Source organism: Ascaphus truei, chromosome 8 (assembly GCF_040206685.1).
Source record: "Ascaphus truei isolate aAscTru1 chromosome 8, aAscTru1.hap1, whole genome shotgun sequence".
Classification (NCBI taxonomy): Eukaryota; Metazoa; Chordata; class Amphibia; order Anura; family Ascaphidae; genus Ascaphus; species Ascaphus truei.
In genome coordinates, this window is record NC_134490.1 from 40,164,388 (window position 1) to 40,183,738 (window position 19,351).

Below are 19,351 nucleotides of genomic sequence, written 5' to 3' on the forward strand. Positions count from 1 at the left end.
TTATTTTTGTTAAATAAATCATGACACAGTGTAATATGTCATGTGTTGTTGTTCATCTGAGGTTGTATTTACCTAATTTTAAGACCTGCTAAGGAACAGATGATTGTTATTTTGTCCTGATATGTAAAACCATAGAATTCAAAGAGGGTGTACTTTCTTTTTCACACAACTGTATATATAAAATGTGGCAGGTTTTGAGCTTATGAGCTTGCTGGGATTGTATTTATACCTACAAAATGGTGGAGGATCTGTGTCATGCATGGGACACCTGTGAGCACGTGACCTGTATATGGGACAAGGGTTAATACCCGGCTCTCAAGCTTGCCCACTCTTCACCTTCACAAAGGTCCCTCAAATTAACAATATCTCCCCTCAATCCATCCCCATATACTATCTGTCATGAACAGCACACACGTGAGCATGTGACTTAGATATGCAACCAGGGTTAATACACACGGCTACTCTAGCCAACTCACCTTTCTCTTCCGCAAGGTACTTTCAATTAATTAATATTAACCCCTTACTCAATTGCAATCATATCTATTCACTCCCACCACCCAAAGAGTATGCAAAATATGTAATTAATGTATATCTGCCAGGGTCTCAGGTCCCTGTTTATTATAGAAAAAACTATGCACTTAACACACAAAAATCTGATGTAGGAAAATGTGTCCGAATATGTAAATATGCTCTACAAAGTGTGCAACAGTTCATTGAGAGCCCCAAAGCATTACTTATTAACGAACTGTTTAATACTGTATATATATATTATATGGTGGAGGGTTTTTAGTCACCTTTTCACCCACCATAACTTAAATAATGTGTGGTGAAGACCTACTCATGTCTCATATTGCAAAGCCAGTACCACAAACCTCACACTGATGAGACCCACAAGGACGAAACAGTCTGAGTGGGTTTATTGGCTTTGCATCTCATCCCAGGCTATGTTTAAAAGCTGTGTTTAAAGCAGCATGCATTGGCTTAAGGGTTTTCCATGTAATTTGGGCTTGAGACAAAAGGTGGCACTGTGTGCCCATTTGCATGTCAGTTCCCAGTGTACCTTGCTGCAGTGGAAGCACTGTATGCTAGGTGATAATAGCGAAAAGCAGGGTTGCAGACCTGTCTAAGACATGTGAATATGCTCATAAGTAATATTTTTATGAGAGAGAGAGAGAGACCTAAAAATACAGTGGTTAGATTACAGAAAAAGGATTAGAAGAACATAGTTATAAATGCAGAATAGTCTCTTAAAATAACAGATTAAAGCAAAAAATCCCTATACAGTACTTTAACATATGTCATAGGTTTTCCCACAGAGAGGTCCCTGGCATTCAAATATGAAAAATCCCATGTTTGATCCCAAACACACCTCTGTTGAATTCTAATTTCATAATACCCTGCTAAGACTTATGTACTATTTTTGTCCCCATGGAAACAACATAAGCCCGCCCCTGTCGAAAATCAGCTGCTTGGTTGATGGTTTTATGACAGAGAAAAAAAACTCCTAAAGAAGACGTTTAAAGCTTTGCTTCAATATATAAACGCACTTATAACTTCCTTTCTTTAATTCTTAGACACACGTGAGTCATATCAATAGATTCAGGCGATTATGATGGACTTAACAAGACTCATTACCCAAGTAGTCTGTGGGCTTATTGCATGCGTCTCCTTGCAACCATTACAGATATCTGAACGGTATACTCTAGAGCAGGGGTGCGCAAAGTGGGGGGTGGGAGAATTTCCAAGGGGGGATGTGGGTGGCGGCTACAGAGGTCCCGCGCTCTCCTCCAAGGCATTTAAAGTAAAGGCCTCTGCAGCTTCTCCTACCTGATCTTGGCAAACACAGCGCCATGGTAACCCGGCAGCAAATAATGCTATGGCAATGTGACACCACATGACCCTACAACGTCATTTGATGCCAGAACTGAGCAGGAGGGGGGGGGGGTCATGCCGGGAGGTGAGCAGGCAGGGGGGCACCTCTAGAGTAGAGGTTATCACCGGATATTCTCATTTTTTATAAATTCACTCTTTTGTGGAATACTTTCTTAGCCACACCCCCTGAACCTTGAACAACACTCTAGAGAATGCCTTTGAAAGTAACTTTAAAAGGGTCCTGGTTAAAAAGATGTAAAGAGAGCCATATTTTAATCCCATCTCTGGCAAAACAACTGCCCTTATCTCGAAATTCTATCAGTCCCTTACAACACATCTTGTACTTTTAGTCGGCAATAAGTGATAACCCACCACTTAAGCACTCTTTGAAGCTCTGGACAGAACCAGGAAGAGTCTTGACCTTTCATAAACCCAATATATTGTATTTTTAAAAACAAACAGTAACCACATTGACCTCTGAAGCACCACATTGATTAAAATACATAATATTCCCTGCCATTTTCCTTACAGTCTGCTATCCGATTCTTCATTCCTGTACAATTAATAAGTGAAGAGGAGACATGCTTCCGACTTCAGAAGGACATTGAAAGACCTTGTACTGTAGTGCGAGTCCTGCATAGCCCACAACCTCTCCTGCTCTACGTTCCCAACATATACCACATGAGGGCACCAGAGTCCATAAAATGCTGGGCGCATCTTGGTCTTAGCAACCATATTGCAGTAAAGTGAAAGCACTTATCTTGTCGTTTAGTATGTACATCTTTATTACTATAGCGCGGTTACCCATGTGCATAGCACTTCACAGCAGTAATACACAGGACCTAATAATAGGGGTAATAGTAGGAATAAGAGCTTCAGACACAAAAGTAAACATTAAGAAAAGGAGCCCCTGCCCTGCAGAGCTTAGAATGTGTGTGTGATTACTTCATGAATAAAATAGAAGTAGTCGTGATAGTCCAGTGGCGATAGCGAGAAATAAATAAATGGGTACCCCAGTATTAGATGATACCTTTTTTAATTTGGTAGCAACTGAAAATATTCCCTTAAAGAAAAGCACTCCACCTTTTTATTAATGGAACTCTACGTGGACAGGAAAGAGATGGAATACCATCTCCCCTAATACAAACTTTATTTTATACAAAAGAAATGAGTTTTACAACCTCTTCGACGTCAGCGCTTTGAAACAAGCGATCCACATTTCTTAGTGGGCTTGTTATGTGGTATGTTGCACTATGACCGTAAAGGGTGATTCGAATGAATTCCTACCTATTATACACTGTCACAAAAGGAAGGGATGGTGAACTCCTAATGTCAATACATTCATAGTGCCTATATTAATAAATAAAGGGTGTGAGAAGAATCCCTGTGAGGCTACCCGCAGTGTGAAATTGCTGAGGCAGATATACACTTCTATTGTGGGATAGGTTTTAAAGAACTGCAGTAATGACTCAAAAATGGTCTGGAGTTAGTGACAATAAATAATAATAATAGTGGCGGGAGGAGTAATTACAAATAGCGGAAAAGAGCTCCTACCATTGGGTCATGTAGTTGTTATTGACCCCTATCCTTGACCATGTGACTTTATATGCATAATCTAATCCTAATATTGCCTTCAGATAGATGTAGATAATAATTCACCTTAATTGGTAAGGTGTTTGTTATTGCTGCCCCCCATGCTAGGAAAGATATATTTGCCAATAGTTAGTGTCTATGCAAACCACAGCAGCAATCAAAGTCGCTGTAGTTTAAAGACACCGTGGGGCATATACATTGTTGCGGATCATTCCATCACAACACACTCTAGTCTCCAGGGAGTGATTTAGGTGCTGAAATGCTTACAAATGTAACCCGCGCTTGTTAGTTACTATTTGTTGCAGCCTCAGCAAACAGCATAGTGTAGTATAGAATTCAGATGACTATTCTCACGGATTTCTAGTGGATACTTTGTCAGCCCACATCTTCGTTTAACTATCTAGGCTTATAGGATAGAACAGGCATTGTTTTTACAGCGTGGCGCAGTGGTTTACCACCTGTAATCATTGGTCTTATTTAGATAGAAGTATGCTGTTACTGTCAATTGTGTACATAGAGCTGTACTGCCCGTTAATAAATGTTAACCAAAAGCACAGTGACTGTTAATGTCTTATAGCGTGGAATTATATTGTAATTTATAATTTACGGCATGTAATCACACCATAGGTGTCTCTAACTTATGTTAAATACTGTACCTTGTAAGTCCATGTGCTTTCAAATGTAAGCGCCGCTGATCAGTTTGGCAGAGACACGATGTCTGCCTGAATTACTGCAGCCTAAGGCTGCGTCCATAGCACGGGAAGCCGTGCTGAGGCGTGCGGATGCTCCGCGCTGAGCCCCTGCATCCTCAATGAGGATGCCTTGAGAGGGGGCTCACGCGAGCGTCCGCAGGCGTGCTGACGAGTTGGAGGTTTCAGCCGAGCGCCAAGCGGTTTTTCAGCGCGCTGTCGGCCGAAAACCTCCAATCACAGCACAGCAGCGTCAACGTCATGGCGCTGTGATGTCGGCGCCGTGACATTGACGTCAGTGCGTCGCGGGCGATTCGCCCAGCGACGTCACTGCCCCGCCTCCAACCACCTCCCCCCGACTCCCTTTGCGCACGCTGGCTCGCCTGCAAGTCCGTGCAATCGCGCTGACTGAAGCAGACGAGCCTCAGCGTTAGCGCGCCTCCGCTCTCCCCACACCTCTATGGCCCGGGCCTAAGATAGCAACGTAACACGGAAGTTTTTACCACGTTATACCAGAATTATACAGCAACTCTGACTGGAATCTAGTGGATGCTTTGTTAGCCCACATCATAGTTTAACTATCTAAATTCATTGGTGGAAAATTGCAGCATAACCATATAGAGTGCAACCTGTGTTGCATTCGCGCTAAAAACTTGATAACGATGATGTCATCATCCCCCGACGAGCGTTTCTCTCTACCAAGAACTTCATCGGGGGTGATGGTATTCCATCTCTTTCCAGTCCACATAGAGTTCCATTAATAAAAAGGTGGAGTGCATTTCTTTAAGGGAATACTTTCAGTTTCTACTATCATATCCTATCCCCGTTTGCACCCCCTACATATATCATATATATTAGCTGAGCGGAAGCTGTCTTCATATCTAACCTTTTTTATTTGGACTAATGTAACAGTGTTTCCCCCACCCGCTCGCGGATAGGGGCCATTACGGGTCGTGTGTGGTGCATACCTGCTGGTAACAAGAGGGCTGAGTCATCCGCGATGAGTTTGGGACACAGGAACAGGCTTCTGGGGTTCATACCCCACATAATACTTAGCGCCTCCATCTGCTGTATGCTCCAGGGAAATGGAGATGATCTCACACGGTAGAACTGATTACCTCTCCCCCCAGTTAGATCACACACCAGGCCTGAGGTATATTGCAAACAGGAACGGTTTATTACTACACACTTTGCAGTAACACAACAGCTACTCAGCAGTCTTCTGCCGGATACAGTCTCTTTAGATCAGCTCTCACTGGAGATGGTCCCTGGACCGTCACTACAGGCCAAGGGCACCCGCAGCCGTCCTATCTCTTCCCCACCTCCCTAGCGGAGGCAGAGGTATAGGTCCACACTCACTCCTCCCCGTAGGGAAGAGCACATGGGTAGGCCCCAATCTCAGGCTCCCGGTCGTGTGACCTGCCTTCCTCAGAGGGAAGAAACAACACTAACTTTAGGGCGGTACTGCTCTTAAGTACAGCCAGAAGGCGGGCACCCCGTTGTCAAAGCTACAACAGGATGTACCACCCCCTGCTGTCACTCAAATACAGCACCAAAGGTGAAGGGGAAAACCCCATGATGACTACTGGCAAGGCCTGCTTATACCAGGACTTACAGCCAGGAGTAGGGCAGATTAGTAGTCAGGGGTGACCCTGCTAAACTCTCCCTCTGGTGGATTCCCAATGACCCCGCTTGGGTCCTAAATTTTTGGGTACCATCTCTGTTGAAACCTGAACAACACAAAATAACATTTCACATGATCATCACAGTAGTATGCATGATATATATTGTCTCGATGAAAACAGCACATGTCAAGGTATTTGAATATACATTGTCTGTAAACAAATACATTACATTTTTATTGAATACACATTTCAAATAACTGCTTTACTGAAACATAGGTTCCTCCCAACCTGGAGAACCTTTTTCTTAGGAAGGTCATCTCATGCCATGATCCACTCTCTTTAAAACGAGAGCAGAACAATATTCCTGGTAACATACTGGGCACCCACATATTCCTTTGTCCCAGTGCGGTTTGGGCATAGGTCTACGGGCCTTTACATATTTCTGATACCGGGCCAGAAAAGCACCAAGGCTGTATCGGCCACGGCAGCGGCCGCTGGTTCACAGGCCAAATGTTCAGTCAGGAATTGAATAAAGGCAACAGTTCCTTTCACTGGAGCTATAGCGGTACTCACTGGAGCGGGAATCGAAGGCTTCTCATTCGCCCCAGCGATCACCGTAGCAGTGGCTTCATCGCCAGAAGATATCTCAGAATCTGGTTGCAAATCCAGGACCCGCACCCGAAGAGCGTCGACATCCAACCATTGCGTAGGGTTGCTGTATTTGCCTTTGTCAGCTTCCGCTGCATGGACGTCGGCACCGGAAGGCACCTCCATCTGTACCGGAGAATCCCTGGATGAGGCTCTGGACACCTCCACGAAAGGTAGGCTCATCCGCCTCTCAGGTCTCACGGTCATCGGTAACGGGCTCTGCTGTCGAGCAGAGTCGCTGTCACCATTCGGTCTGTCCTTGGTCTCGGTCGGCATAGTCAGCAATGGCCGAAACACCACGAAGAATGGCGGTTATTTGTACATGAAGAGGGTAGGGACACATCCACAGGGGAAAGGCACCGGATCATTTCCGCATACACAGCGGCAATCTGCAAGGCCTCTCTGGGCTCCTGCGCCTCTGGGAACAGCGGTCCCTCCTCACCCCAGGCAGTCACATTACCCGACATCTCGTGGGCTGGTTCTGGTTCACCGACTGTCTCTGGTTCCTCGGCGGGGACCGGGTCTGGAACCTTCTCAGCTTGCTCTGAGGTCATCGGGATACTTGATTCCCCTTGTGCCTCATCTCGGGCGCACGGACCCTCCGAAGCCTCGATAGTTGAGGTAGATTGTTGCGTATCAGCAGCTGCATCGACCGCCCAAGTATTGGGGTGGGTCGTATCTTTCTCTGTGAATTCCATAGGCCACATCATTGTGGGTTTCAGGGATTGTGCTCCGCAGCAGGCACACTTGGCTGCCCAGGTCAATTCACTACCTGGGAAATCATACTTGGGGAATAGGCATCTGATGTACCCTTTTCCCTCTATCTTCACCACCAGGAACCCTCTTGGTCGCTAATAGGGGTCAAAGTCCAAACCACCAGACATATTCAAGTCTTTTTAAGCACAAGCACCAGAAATGGTACGTACACTCCTTTCGCTCGCCAGACTCCAAAGAACTGAGGGTGTGGTACGCTGCATCCGGTACCTCCCTTATTCGTCAAAGTCATTAGGCATTGGTCATCAGCTCGCCCCCTCCCACTGGTGGAGATTAGAGGAGGGCATGGACAGGGTGTGACTCTGACTCCGGCTTGAGCCACTCACATTGCTTGGGTAGGGCCCGGGCTTTTGCGCCAGACTGGGACAGAATTTTGCAAAAAGTTCACATTTTAATTTTGCCACCTGTTTGCAAGCAGCACATGCACTCTCCAACATTGGCGGGAGACAACCCCTTAACTCATGTAACTTACGTGGTGCATTCCCGGGCAAGGGAACCTCCATTTTGAGCACAGTCCATTCTCTGACCACACAGGAGTCGCGATTCTCACGGGAATCCATTTCCTGTGGTCTGTGTGGCATATAGATTAGAAGTCTACCAAGAGTAGGTTGTACCCCAGGCTAGCAAAGCTCCATCTCAATACGCTGCACACGATTACAATCCATTACAAGCACTCTGTGGTTCCATGATCTGGCTACTGGATAGTAGCACTCTGGGCTTCTTCTAGCAGAGGTTCAGGCACGTTGTATGCCAGGCACCTCTCCTAAGACACTCCCTATGCAGTATCCTTACGCTGCCCCACTCAGCTGCCAGTATTGCGGACCCTCTCCAGAGGTCTCTGGGACTCAGTTAACCAAAGCACCCCCTTTAGGCATCCCGACTACCCGCTTCAGGGAGACTTAGGGCTGTCTAGGCCATAGTTCCTTGTGGGGAGCGATATCGCCCTGACTACACCTAGCATCCTCCTTCATTCAGTACTTGCTCTGGAAGCATACCTTGTTATTTCCAGCTTTGTTTCGCTGTAAGCCTGTCTTGTTATCACATCTCAGCAGTGCCTCCAAATGTAACAGTGTTTCCCCCACCCGATTGCAGATAGGGGCCATTACGGGGGGTGGGGGGGGGAAGAGTGTGGTGCATACCTGCTGGTAACAAGAGGGCTGAGTCCTCTGCAATGACTTTGGGACACAGGAACTGGCTTCTAAGTTTCATACCCCACATAATACTTAGCAGTGCAGCGCCTCCATCTGCCGTAGGCTCCAAGGAAATGGAGGTGATCTCCCATGCTAGAACTGATTACCTCTCATCCCAGTTAGATCACACACCAGGCCAGAGGTATATTGCAAACAGGAACGGTTTATTACTACACACTGCAGTAACACAACAGCTACTCAGCAGTCTTCTGCCGGATACAGCTCTCACTGGAGATGGTCCCTGGACCGTCACTACAGGCCAAGGGCACCCGCAGACGTCCTATCTCTTTCCCACCTCCCTAGCGGAGGCAGAGGTATAGGTCCACACTCGCTCCTCCCCATAGGGAAGAGCACATGGGTAGGCCCCAATCTCAGACTCCCAGTCGTGTGACCTGCCTTCCTCAGAGGGAAGGAACAACAACACTAACTTCAGGGCGGCCCTGCCCTTAAGTACAGCCAGAAGGCGGACACCCCATAGTCAAAGCTACAACAGGATGTACCACCCCCTGCAGTCACTCAAGTGTAGCACCAAAGGTGAAGGGGGAAACCCCCATGCTGACTACAGGCAAGGCCTGCTTATACCAGGACTTACTGCCAGGAGAAGGGCAGATTAGTAGTCAGGGGTGACCCTGCTACACTAGCAGTTGTCCTAAAATATAAATTGTTAGTCCAAAAAAAAAAAAGTATCACCTATTACTGAGGCATATTCACTCATTCATTTTTCCCTAATGGTTACATCATAATTCACATAGGTCTTAAAACCTCACTGGGGATATTACAGGATATATATATATATATATATATATATATATATATATATATATATATATATATATATATATATATATATATATATATATATATATATATATATATATATATATATATATATATATATATATATATACACAATACACCCCTGCTTTTGCTTAGCGCTGGACAGAAGTTCATATCGAACAGTGATTTCAAGACTGCAGGGATCATAGCTGAGGGGGCGGCAGTAGTCATACATTACCAGTAGTGGCCAGTTTTTTTAAGACTGTGACAAAAATTAACACACAATTCTCCGGGATTAAACAAAAAAAGATCCGATGGACGATTTCCGCTTGAAAAATATTTAGAAGGTGGATTATTTTAGTCGAACAATTAAAAAATATATTATATTAGCGAGAAGGAAGGAGATGCTCAGTGCCATTATACAGAGCTGTATGATTATTATTTTAAGCCATAAAGTAGCTGTCTTTTGTTTTATACATCATACTATTAATTGCATTACAAATGAACTTGGCAGAGTGGTGCTGCGGCTTTAAGAGAGGTACCCAGTGGGTGTAGCTACCCATCACCCCTCCCACTCAGCCTTAAAGTCCCACCCACTGCCCCTGTGGCAACTTAACCCCTGCGCTGCCAGATTGACCTGCAACACATTTCAAAGTAATGCGTTGGAGGACCCGCTGGCAGCGAAAGGGTTACAAGTATGGGCCCGGCAGCAAAGGGGTTACAAGTATGGCCCCGCCCCCTCCTCCCCTCTTTTCTCGACCCTATTAAAAACCCCAGCAGAAGCCGGGCTACTGTAGTGGAGTGTCCCTTTAAACACGGCCCCAGCCCCTTCAAACAGTGAGGTCACTTGGATTTCTTTTATTTTAAGGAGAAACTGCCAAAAATGATCCCATAGATAGTTTTTTTTTTTTTTTTTATCCTTGCAAAGAACATACCCTATAAGAGATTGGGATGAGCGAGCAGAAGGCCATTTTTAATTCACCCGCTGAAGGAGCCTGGTGCTGACTCAGGTGTATACTTCGGGTCAATTAAAGGATCAGGTACGTCTCCGGAAACCCTATATCTGTTATAGGTGGGATATGATCTCTATGCTTTCGTGTTTTAGGATCTATGAAATCTGTTGTTATACTGTTGTGTAATGCATTGCAGTCCCCTGTGGCAGCGAAGGAGTTGATTTAGTAAGGGGCTTCAAATATTACAGGTGCTATGAATATTTGTTCCAAGAGCTTACAATCTAATTGTCGGGCTGCAGGAAACATGCTGCAAGCGGACAATGTTAAGCCCTTTTCTGCAAATGCATTGCAAACGTCTATTGCTCTCTAGAATTGCTTGCTATAAACTCCTCCTATTGCCCCATATAACCGCTCCCTATAACTCCTCCTATTGCCCCATATAACCGCTCCCTATAACTCCTCCTATTGCCCCATATAACCGCTCCCTATAACTCCTCCTATTGCGCCATATAACCGCTCCCTATAACTCCTCCTATTGCCCTATTTAACCGCTCCCTATAACTCCTCCTATTGCCCCATATAACCGCTCCCTAAAACTCCATCTATTGTATGTATTATATGGAGTTACATGTATTATATAGAGTTACATGTGGTTTACAGAAGTCAGATTTGGTATACAGAAGTTCCATATAGTATATGGAATTATATGTAGTATATGGAGTTACATGTGGTATACAGAAGTTACATGCGGTATATAGATTTACATGTGGTATACAGAAGTTACATGTAGTATATGGAGTTACATGTGGTATACAGAAGTTCCATATAGTATATGGAGTTACATATGGTATACAGAAGTTACATGCGGTATATAGAGTTACATGTGGTATACAGAAGTTACATGTAGTATATGGAGTTACATGCGGTATATAGAGTTACATGTGGTATATAGAGTTACATGTGGTATACAGAAGTTGCATGTAGTATATGGAGATACATGTGGTATACAGAAGTTACATGTAGTATATGGAGTTACATGTGGTATACAGAAGTTACATGTGGTGTATATGGAGTTACATGTGGTATACAGAAGTTACATGTAGTATATGGAGTTACATGTGGTATACAGAAGTTACATGTGGTGTATATAGAGTTACATGTGGTATACAGAAGTTACATGTGGTGTATATGGAGTTACATGTGGTATACAGAAGTTGCATGTAGTATATGGAGTTACATGTGGTATACAGAAGTTACATGTAGTATATGGAGTTACATGTGGTATACAGAAGTTACATGTAGTATATGGAGTTACATGTGGTATACAGAAGTTACATGCAGTATATGGAGTTACATGTGGTATACAGAAGTTACATGTGGTGTATATGGAGTTACATGTGGTATACAGAAGTTACATGTGGTGTATATGGAGTTACATGTGGTATACAGAAGTTGCATGTAGTATATGGAGTTACATGTGGTATACAGAAGTTACATGTAGTATATGGAGTTACATGTGGTATACAGAAGTTACATGTGGTGTATATGGAGTTACATGTGGTATACAGAAGTTGCATGTAGTATATGGAGTTACATGTGGTATACAGAAGTTACATGTAGTATATGGAGTTACATGTGGTATACAGAAGTTGCATGTAGTATATGGAGTTACATGTGGTATACAGAAGTTACATGTGGTGTATATGGAGTTACATGTGGTATACAGAAGTTACATGTGGTGTATATGGAGTTACATGTGGTATACAGAAGTTGCATGTAGTATATGGAGTTACATGTGGTATACAGAAGTTACATGTGGTGTATATGGAGTTACATGTGGTATACAGAAGTTGCATGTAGTATATGGAGTTACATGTGGTATACAGAAGTTACATGTGGTGTATATGGAGTTACATGTGGTATACAGAAGTTACATGTGGCATACATTTATCTCTCAGTTCTCTGACAGTCTCTGTCCTGTGGAATCCCATGTTCTCTTTTTGAAGTTTGACCTAGACCTGAAGCCTGGGGGCAGGGAGAGGAGTGGGGGAGAGAAGAGTAGGGGGTTGGGTAATAATTGAGCTTGAGGATAATTTTGTAATTTTCCTGGACAGGAAAACTTGCAGTGCAGGTTGACCCCTTCAGTGCTGGACAGTTACAATGCACCTCTTGGACTGGACAGCATTAGAAGTTATTAGAAGTACAGCAGGTGGACAGTATAGTGCCTGTTATCGCTAAGACTGGATAGTTAGTGGGATGGCTGCATATAATTAACACAAGACGTGGTGTGTGCAGCGTTTCATCTGTGATTAGTACAGGATGCTGTGTATAGAGTTTCATCTGTGATTATTACAGGATGTTGCGTGTTTGTGTGTGTGTGTAGAGGTACATGTGATTGAGACAGGATACTGTGTGCAGAATTGCATCTTTGCATGCAGAGAGGGCATCTTTATCTAGAAAGTAATGCAGTGTGTAGGGTGTAACCCATGATTATTACAGGACCCTGTGTGCGTGCAGAGGGATAATCTGTGATTAGAAGATATGAGTGAGTTTGGAGTAGGCGTCTATTATTAGTACAGGACACTGTGTAGTGAGATATCTGCAGCAGAGGACACAATGTGTGTGCACAATGTGTGTCGTCTTTAGTACAGAATAGAATACTAAGGGGTTATCTGTGATTAGTACAGGACGCCGTGTATGTATAGTCAAAATCACCCCACCATGATATACGCTCAGACGTACGGATACAGTTTAACACACTGATACACATACGTACACACACTATAATATACACACAAATGCACGGATACATATTAACACACTGATATACACAAAGCCTTATTCTATAAAGTGTGATAATGTGATCGCACGTTATAGAATAAGGCCCACAGACACACTGATATACACAGACACACGTACACCGACATACATATATACACTATGATGTGCAAACAGATGCACGGCTACACATTAACACACTGATACACATTAACACACACTGATACACATTAACACACTGATACACATTAACACACTGATACACACAGGGCCTTATTCTATAAATTGAATAAGACACAGATACACGCACAAACACACTGATACATGCACACGCACACACAGACGCTACTACATACATACACTGCTACACACACACAAACCGGCTACTACACAAACACACACGCATACACACTACTAGGGAAGAGTGGTTCAGTGACTGGACTGACTGTAAACAATGACACTAAGCAGGGGAACCTGGTTCATTTCCCGGTGTCAGCTCCTTGTGACCTTGGGCACGTCACTTTATCTCCCTGTGCCTCAGGCACCAGAAACAGAGTGTAAGCTCATCTGGACAGGGACTGTGTCTGTAAAGAAAACCTCCTATGTGCTGCGGACCGCGCGCTATACTGTCATTGTGACGCGCGCTATACTGTCATTGTGACGCGCTGTGAGTCCCATTGGGAGAAAAGCGCTATATGAAATAAAGTCATTATTTTTATGATACACATATATACAGCATGATATACACACACACACACACACACACACACACATACCTACACAAACTACACTACACTATTACATAAACAGACATACATTCAAACTGATTACTCACACACACACTCACACATACACACACACACACACACACACACCACACACACACACACACACTTTAACGCACTGATATACATACAAGCTGATTCCACACACACATTAAAACACTTGACACACATTGATTCCACACACACATTAGCAGACTGACACACAGATAACACACACACATTAACACACCGATGTGCCTTTAAAGAGTGGGGACCCCATAGTGAGACAGAAGTTGACGTCTGCAGGAAGTGACTGCCCAGATAGACAGACGGCCTTTGAGAAGAGAGAGCGTGGCTGGCAGCTTTAGAGAACAGCAAGCGTGTTATATAAAACTAACAGACCCTCCCACCCCCTCACCCAAATCACACAGAGACCCTCCCTATAAGAACACAGTCCCACATTCACTGCTTAGAGGACCTTTAACCACTTCACTGCAGGAGGGTAGAGCCAGGGGACAGCGACAGAGGGAAGCGGCAGTCATAGAGAGAACAGGGGACAGTGACAGGCGACAGGTGAAAGAGACAGTCAAAGAAACAAGAAGCAAATAGGGACAGGTGACAGGGGAATGAGACAGTCACAGAGAACTGAAGCAGATGGGGAAAAGTGATAGAGGAAAGAGACAGTCCCAGAGAGTAGAGGGGACAGTGACAGGTGACTGATAGAGTAAAGAGACACTCAGAGTGAAGAAGCAGAGGGGGACAGTGGCAGGTGACAAAAAAAAAAGACTGTCACAGAGAGAAGGAGTAGAGGACGGTGACAGAGGAAAGGGACAGTCACGGAGACAAGAAGAAAAGAGAAGTCAAGCTGCCTGTGACACAAAAGTGACCGGGTAAAAATAAATATAACGGAGTTAGACAGGGGAAAAGTGGCACTTTGAATGAAAAGGAGCAGGGGGAATAGGGAAAGGGGACAGCTCAGTGGAGAATAAACAGACAGAATTATTGAGACAAGAGAGCAAATAAAATATCACTTGTGAGCACATTCACATGTCTCAGACGGTCTGCAACCCTGCCGTTCCCCATTATCTCCCAGCATACACTGCTTCCACTGCTTCTGGGAAATGAAATGCAAATGAGCGCTCACAGTGTGACTTTTTGCTTCATATCCATTTTTGCATGGACCCCTGTAAGCTTATGCCTGCCGTGTTACACAGCGCTTCAGCACAGCCTGGGTAAAAGAAGTACATAGCCAGTAACCTACTCACAGACGAGAGAGAAGTTTGGGCAATGACAGAGGGGACACCCATTATGTGGATGGTCTCGGTTAACTCCTCCGTGCCACAGCCCCTAACACATTGCTGGGCCCATCTGGCCGTGAATTGTGCTGCTATATATTGGGGTGAAATATCCCTGGTATTGAGGCAGAGCTGTCTGTCTCTTTACCCTCTCACTCTTTCTCTATGTTCTTTCCTTTTCTCTAGCTTTTCCACCTCTCTTTTTTTCCCCACTTTCTTTAATTTCTATATCCCTTTTCACTCCTCCCTTCCCCCACTAATATCTCTTTTCTTACCTGTTCTCTTTCTTTCACTCTTCTCTCTCTCCAACCCCACCACCCCTCTTACTTCCTCCTCTTTCTCTCTCTGTTACCCCTCTGTCTTACATCCCTCTCTCTTCTCTCTATTACCCCAAACTCTCTGTTTTTCCCCTACCCTCCATTTCTCCCTCTCTTACACCCCCCTCTCTCGCTTACCCCTCTCTCTGTTTGTTTACCCACTTCCTTTCTCTCCCCATCTCTTTGTCTTTTACCCTCCCTCCCCTTTTCCCCTTTTCCCCAGGAACATTGCTTCATAAACATAGTTTAAAAAGAATGGGAGGTTATTTTGGGATGAAGAATTATTCAGTGTGTGACACGCACTTATTATATTTAACCTCAAACATGTTACAAAAACTAATCTATTCCACTCCCTCAAATCCTCATTTTTCCATTTCCCTTCTGTCATTTTCTTGCTGTTTTTTGTTGTTTCTATCATTTTCTCTCATCCTATTATTTCTTCTTTCTCATCTCTTCTCTTCCATACTCTCTCTTTTTCTCTCCATCTTTATACATTCTCTCTCTCTTTCTCTCTCTCCATAAATTCTCTCTTTCTCTCTCTCACCATCTTCATACATTCTCTCTCTCTCTCTCTCTCTCTCTCTCTCTCTCTCTCTCTCTCTCTCTCTCTCTCTCTCTCTCTCTCTCTCTCTCTCTCTCTCTCACTCCGCACAGACATATCTTTCCCTCACTACCCCCCACTCCTACCCCCTCAATGTCCTATCTTCCCCTCACTACCCCCCACTCCTACCCCCTCAATGTCCTTAGAAATCTTTTCCCCCTTCTCTGTCTGGCCCTAGACATCTTTGCTGTATTTCTCTCTCTCTGTCCCCAAGCATTATGCCCTCCTCTCTCTGTCCCCAAGCATCATGCCCTCCTCTCTCTGTCCCCAGGCATCATGCCCTCCTCTCTCTGTCCCCAAGCATCATGCCCTCCTCTCTCTGTCCCCAGGCATCATGCCCTCCTCTCTCTGTCCCCAGGCATCATGCCCCTCCTCTCTCTGTCCCCACTCCTCTCTCTGTCCCCAGGCATCATGCCCCTCCTCTCTCTGTCCCCACTCCTCTCTCTGTCCCCAGGCATCATGCCCCTCCTCTTTCTGTCCCAACTCCTCTCTCTGTCCCCAGGCATCATGCCCCTCCTCTCTCTGTCCCCACTCCTCTCTCTGTCCCCAGGCATCATGCCCCTCCTCTCTCTGTCCCCAAGCATCATGCCCTCCTCTCTCTGTCCCCAAGCATCATGCCCTCCTCTCTCTGTCCCCAGGCATCATGCCCCTCCTCTCTCTGTCCCCACTCCTCTCTCTGTCCCCGGGCATCATGCCCCTCCTCTCTCTGTCCCCACTCCTCTCTCTGTCCCCAGGCATCATGCCCCTCCTCTCTCTGTCCCCACTCCTCTCTCATTCCCAGGCATCATGCCCCTCCTCTCTCTGTCCCCAGGCATCATGCCCCTCCTCTCTCTGTCCCAACTCCTCTCTCTGTCCCCAGGCATCATGCCCCTCCTCTCTCTGTCCCCACTCCTCTCTCTGTCCCCAGGCATCATGCCCCTCCTCTCTCTGTCCCCACTCCTCTCTCTGTCCCCAGGCATCATGCCTTCCTCTCTCTGTCCCCAAGAATCATGCCCCTCCTCTCTCTGTCCCCAAGCATCATGCCCTCCTCTCTCTGTCCCCAAGCATCATGCCCCTCCTCTCTGTCCCCAGGCATCATGCCCCTCCTCTCTCTGTCCCCAAGCATCATGCCCCTCCTCTCTCTGTCCCCAGGCATCATGCCCCTCCTCTCTCTGTCCCCAGGCATCATGCCCCCTCTCTCTGTCCCCAGACATCATGCCCCTCCTCTCTCTGTCCCCAGACATCATGCCCTCCTCTCTCTGTCCCCACCCCTCTCTCTGTCCCCAGGCATCATGCCCCCCCCCCCCCTCTCTCTGTGTCCCGGCATCATGCCCTCCTCTCTCTGTCCCCAGACATCATGCCCCCCTCTCTCTGTCCCCAGGCATCATGCCCCCCTCTCTCTGTCCCCAGGCATCATGCCCCCCTCTCTCTGTCCCCAGACATCATGCCCCTCCTCTCTCTGTCCCCACTCCTCTCTCTGTCCCCAGGCATCATGCCCTCCTCTCTCTGTCCCCAAGAATCATGCCCCTCCTCTCTCTGTCCCCAAGCATCATGCCCTCCTCTCTCTGTCCCCAAGCATCATGCCCCTCCTCTCTCTGTCCCCAAGCATCATGCCCCTCCTCTCTCTGTCCCCAGGCATCATGCCCTCCTCTCTCTGTCCCCAGACATCATGCCCCTCCTCTCTCTGTCCCCAGACATCATGCCCTCCTCTCTCTGTCCCCACCCCTCTCTCTGTCCCCAGGCATCATGCCCCCCTCCCCCCTCTCTCTGTGTCCCGGCATCATGCCCTCCTCTCTCTGTCCCCAGACATCATGCCACCCTCTCTCTGTCCCCAGGCATCATGCCCCCTCTCTCTGTCCCCAGGCATCATGCCCCCCTCTCTCTGTCCCCAGACATCATGCCCCTCCTCTCTCTGTCCCCACTCCTCTCTCTGTCCCCAGGCATCATGCCCTCCTCTCTCTGTCCCCAAGAATCATGCCCCTCCTCTCTCTGTCCCCAAGCATCATGCCCTCCTCTCTCTGTCCCCAAGCATCATGCCCCTCCTCTCTCTGTCCCCAAGCATCATGCCCCTCCTCTCTCTGTCCCCAGGCATCATGCCCCCCTCTCTGTGTCCCCAGACATCATGCCCCTCCTCTCTCTGTCCCCAGACATCATGCCCTCCTCTCTCTGTCCCCAGGCATCATGCCCCCCCCCCCTCTCTCTGTGTCCCGGCATCATGCCCTCCTCTCTCTGTCCCCAGACATCATGCCCCCCTCTCAATGTCCCCAGGCATCATGCCCCCCTCTCTCAGTCCCCAGGCATCATGCCCCCCTCTCTCTGTCCCCAGACATCATGCCCCTCCTCTCTCTGTCCCCAGGCATCATGCCCTCCTCTCTCTGTCCCCAAGCATCATGCCCTCCTCTCTCTGTCCCCAGGCATCATGCCCTCCTCTCTCTGTCACCAAGCATCATGCCCCTCCTCTCTCTGTCCCCAGGCATCATGCCCCTCCTCTCTCTGTCCCCAGGCATCATGCCCTCCTCTCTCTGTCCCCAGGCATCATGCCCTCCTCTCTCTGTCCCCAAGCATCATGCCCCTCCTCTCTCTGTCCCCAGGCATCATGCCCCTCCTCTCTCTGTCCCCAGGCATCTTTCTGTTCCTCTATCTCTCTGTCCCCAGACATCTCCCCCCCCCCCTTTCTGTCCCCAGACATCACCCCTCCTCCCCCCACCCCACAGTCTTTCTGCCCCCAGACATTCCCGCCCCCCCCCCCCCCTCTCTATCTCTCTGTCCCAGACCTGAAGTTCAACAAAGCTCTATTAGCATTACATTTTTAGGTGATGAAAAAATAATATATTGAAAATAGATTCTAATTAATACAAATGATTGGACACAAAACAGAAGGTGGGTGACGTGGGGACAGACCCGGGTGTCTAAGTAACATACGTGAGTCTTTGAGATTATGTGACATTTTGGTCTTGTGCCATATTTTGCTTCTGTTTCTCCGTACAGTGTGCAATGTTTTCCCTGGTCAGTCTTTTGTAGTTTGTTTTAGTTTCCATCACTTTGGGAAGTATTCATCCCTCATGAGTCTGTATTTTGCACAGGACAGTGTGTCTCTGTCCCCAGAACCCTCTCACTGTCCCAAAACATCACTCCCTCTGTCCCTCACTCTTTCTCCCTCTGTCCACAGACACCTGTCTCTCCGTTTCCCTTTCTCTCTTTTTACCTATGTATCTCCAGTCATCCCTCTTTCTCTCTCTACCCCCAGACATCGACCCCACCCTCCCCTTCTCTCCCTCTTACTATATATGTTTCCAGGTACATATCTCTCTCTATCTGACACCATATATCCCCACCCCTCCTCCCCCCATCTCTCCATCTACATGTCTCCTGGCATCCCACTCTCTCTGTCACTAGATACCATTCTCTCTCTCTCTCTCTCTCTCTCTCTCTCTCTCTCTCTCTCTCTCTCTCTCTCTCTCTCTCCCCCTGTCTCTCTCTCTCTCTCTCTCTCTCT

The 19,351-nt window shown here is 46.6% G+C and overlaps 2 protein-coding genes across 5 annotated transcripts in view; one reads left to right on the forward strand and one right to left on the reverse strand.

Moving 5' to 3' along the window:
- ZAP70 (zeta chain of T cell receptor associated protein kinase 70) overlaps positions 1-5,576 on the reverse strand; it is a 36,029-nt gene extending 30,453 nt beyond the window's left edge. Inside the window, exon 1 of the mRNA XM_075611592.1 lies at positions 5,123-5,576. The gene's annotated coding sequence lies outside the window, so the exon portion shown is untranslated. The remainder of the gene's footprint in view (positions 1-5,122) is intronic.
- Positions 1-19,351, forward strand: part of ADAMTS10 (ADAM metallopeptidase with thrombospondin type 1 motif 10) — a 60,121-nt gene that overhangs the window by 338 nt on the left and 40,432 nt on the right. Inside the window, exon 1 of one of the 4 annotated variants that reach the window (XM_075611584.1) lies at positions 9,785-10,208. The exons of 1 other annotated variant lie outside the window; for it this stretch is intronic. The gene's annotated coding sequence lies outside the window, so the exon portion shown is untranslated. Of the gene's footprint in view, positions 1-9,784; positions 10,209-18,634; positions 18,778-19,351 lie in introns of those variants that run through there. 2 more of the 4 variants (XM_075611586.1, XM_075611585.1) reach the window with 2 other exon arrangements.